Source organism: Aplysia californica, unplaced genomic scaffold (genome assembly GCF_000002075.1).
Source record: "Aplysia californica isolate F4 #8 unplaced genomic scaffold, AplCal3.0 scaffold00172, whole genome shotgun sequence".
Lineage (NCBI taxonomy): Eukaryota > Metazoa > Mollusca > Gastropoda > Aplysiida > Aplysiidae > Aplysia > Aplysia californica.
In genome coordinates, this window is record NW_004797442.1 from 828511 (window position 1) to 832195 (window position 3685).

The 3685-nt window shown below is 49.6% G+C and overlaps 1 protein-coding gene across 1 annotated transcript in view; it reads left to right on the forward strand.

The window, feature by feature from the left end:
- LOC101858627 (carbohydrate sulfotransferase 12) overlaps window positions 1–3685 on the forward strand; it is a gene marked incomplete in the record, with an annotated part of 44310 nt that overhangs the window by 25514 nt on the left and 15111 nt on the right.

The window sequence follows — 3685 nt, forward strand, 5'->3', positions numbered from 1 at the left end:
TTCGAATAGGAGAGGAGAAAGGATGCTCCCCTGGGGGACTCCTTCCTCCTGTTGGTGTGGGTCTGAAAGGGAGGATCCGACATGAATCTGGAAGGAACGGTTCTTCAGGAAGTTGCCAATGAAGGCAGGGAGGTGACCGCGTATGCCGAGTGCGTGCGGGTCTCGAAGAATGCCGTACCTCCAGGTTGTGTCGAAGGCTTTTTCTAGGTAAAAAAAGATGGCGATCAAGTGGCCTCTTTCAGCGAATGTCTGGCGTATAAAGGTCTCCAGGCGGACCAGGTGATCCAGAGTGGATCGAGTTTTCCTGAATCCGCACTGAAGACCGCTCAGCGAGCCCGTTGTTTCCAGAAACCATATGAGTCGCCTGTGAATCATTTTTTCAATTAGTTTGCAGAGACAGCTCGTTAGTGCTATTGGTCTGTAATTGGATGGGTGTGTGTGGTCCTCGTTTGGTTTGGGTATTGGAATGAGAGTGGCGAGACGCCAAGACTCCGGAAAGGAGTGCGAATGCCACATGTCGTTGTATATGTTTAGTAGGAGTGTAAGTGTTTCTGAGGGTAATGTCTAATGATCTGGTTGTGGATGTCATCCGAAACCCGGGGCTGTATTGCCCAGGTCCGAGATGCACGATGTTAGTTCGTCTGTTGTGAAGTCTGCGTTGTAAGTTTCAGTGTTGTTTGAGTGGAAGTTTAGGTGTTGTTGTTCTCTGTAAGTTTTGATGTTTTGAAAAGTGGTGTTGTAGTTAGCTTGGGATGAGTTTTTGGCGAGAGATGTAGCTATTGTGTTTGCGATGTCTACTTGGGTTTCAGCTGTGGTTCCATCCGGGCTCTGAACGTGCCGAATGGTGTCTGTGCGTCTACCTAAGAATTTTTCAGCAATTTTGAAAACTTGGTTGAGTGGTGTCTGGCTGTTGATTTTGGAGATGTATTTTTTGAATGATTGTCTTTTGGTCTCCCTGAGGCATCTACGTGCCACAGCTCGAGCCTTTAAATAACTTATCTTGTTTTCTATGGTGGTGTTGTTGACGGCTTTTCGATACGCTGCCTTCTTTTTCTTTACTGCATCCTCACATTCCCAAGAGAACCAGATCTTCTTCCTCCGAGGTTTTTTGTTTGTTTTTGATATGTGTTCGTGGCATATTTCTAAAACCTTTTCGTGGAATATAGTGTAGTTGAGGTCGAAATTGGGATTAAGAATCTGGGAACATTGATTGGCAAACCCGTCCCAGTCTGCTTTTTTTGAAGTTGAAGCGTTCTGGGATCGGGTCGTTTTGGAGGCTATCGTTGTTTAGAAGAATTGGGAAATGGTCCGTACGGTCATCCAGCACAGACCACTCAAGATCTGGGACTAGGTCAGGGGTATAAAAGGTGAGGTCAAGGGATGAAGTGCCATAAGTGGCTCTGTTTCTGTAAGTTGGGGATTTATCATTTAAGAGACAGATGTTATTTTGAAATAAAAAGTTTTCTATTATTTTTCCTTTCTGGTCTATAGGTTTGTCTCCCCAAAGGGGGCTGTGGGCATTGAAATCTCCCAGCAAAATAAAGGGTTTTGGAAGCTGAGCCTTTAAGTCATTTAGTTGGCTTATTTTGAGGGGGTAATTTGGTGGGATATAAACTGAGCAGATCGTGATTGGTCTGTGCAGGGTGAAACGTACGGCAATAGCCTGAAGGGTCGTCTTAAGATGTACTTGTCTGTGGAGTGTGTTGTTGTCGGTGTAGATGGTGGTACCACCGCAAGCAATCTGGTTCTCCGTGTGAATGTGATGGTACGCAGTAAATCCTTTTAAGTCTATGGTTGAAGCCGGGGCGAATTTTGTTTCTTGAATACAGGCCACCCGTGGGCACAGTGTGGCCTGTAAATGTTGCAATTCTGCAATGGAAGGTCGGATTCCGCCGGCATTCCATTGCAGGACCGCCATTATGATTTTTAAGTTTTTATTTTGGAGCTCAAAGGCCCCGGCTTCGAAGAGACACTCTGACTCCTCCTTGCGGAGGAGGCAGAGTGTTTTCTAGGAAGCCGTCCTGGATTGGACGGCGGTCTAGTGGGGGATTTGGAGGAGTGACAGACTCCGCTCTTCCCGGGGTCAGGCCGGGGAGGGGGGTCGGAGATGTCATCCTCCGTTGGTAGTGGGGGGAGTGGAGGGGTAGGGGGGAGGTGGAGCAGACAGAGGGAGCTGGGGAGAGGGGGGAGGGAGTACCTTAATCTCCATCAGAGAGATGGATTGTGAGGTAGAAGAAGAAGAAGAAGAAGAAGAAGAAGAAGAAGAAGAAGAAGAAGAGGAAGAAGAAGAGGAGGAGGAGGAGGAAGAGGAGGAGGAGGAGGAGGAAGAGGAGGAGGAGGAGGAGGAGGAGGAGGAGGAGGAGGAGGAGGAATAGAGGAGGAGAAATAGAGGAGGAGAAATAGAGGAGGAGAAATAGAGGAGGAGAAATAGAGGAGGAGAAATAGAGGAGGGGTAAGGGGGAGAAGGGGGGCGGGGCGGAGAAAGAGTCCACCCCATCCTCCCCAAGAACCCCAAAGCGGTTAGTCAGTGATACCAGAAAGGTAGGTACCACAGTTTTAGGAGGAACCTTTTTGTGTTTCGTAGTAAGTCGCTTGTTGACCGCGGGTTCTGGGGGTCGACAGTGGAAGCACTGGTCGACTTCGTGACTGGCCGCAGTACGCTTGCATATGACCGGCCAGAGACCGGGGTCATACCTGGCGGGCAGACAGCTTTTCGGGCTTCTTGAAAAGAACAGCCATTTCGTGCTTTATACTCCTGGACTGCGCATTCTTGGATCCAAGTCGGGCAATCCTTGCTGAAGGCTGTGTGCTGGCTTTGGCAATTTGGGCAGCAATGACTAGCCTTGCGTTCCTTTTCAGGATGCCCAGTCTTGCCGCAGCGAGGACACACGGCTGCACGTCGGCATCGCAACTGACTATGGCCAAACTTCTGATACTGAAAGCAGCGTAGAGGGTTTGGCACATAGGGTCGGACGTCCAAGACCAAGTATGATGCCCGAACGGTGGCTGGAGGGCGGCACGAATCAAAAGTTAGAATTATTGTGTTCGTTTCTAGTGTGGACTCCCCCCGCGGGCTTCGACCACACCCTCACAGTTATCCACAATTTCTTGGTTGGAGCAACCATTCAGCTCATGGCTGCGGACCACGCCCTTCGACTGGTTAAACTTCTGGTGTCGCTCGGAAACACAGGGAACACCACCGAAGGTCGTAATCTTTTCAAGTCCGACCAGTTCTTTATCCGATGTGCACTTGATGAGGAGAGCACCAGAGGACAGTTTCTGGACATTCGTAGGAATGTATCCCAGAACCTGTCTTAGAGCATCTCCTGTTTTGAATATGTTTAGATGAGTGATCTTTTTACTGCGCATCAGTGCTGCGGATGGTCAAGTACAGCTGCCGCGGAAGCTCCCTGAGAGGGGGGAGGGCAGAGGCAGACCTAAAGGTCCTTTTTCCTTTAGTAGTTTGTTTGCTCGGCTCGGCGGTCGCACCCGCTTCTGCGAGCCGAGACTTTTTGACGTTGGGAGCTGGGGAAGGGTCTTTTTGAGTTTTAGAATATATGAGAGTGTTTTATATGATTCAACTCCGGGGCTCCCCGCCCGCCACAGAGCTCAACAAGGGGACACATTGCTCGGATGACCAGTGCTGTGCCAGGGCTACCCCGGAGCTATACTCTCAACGAGAAAG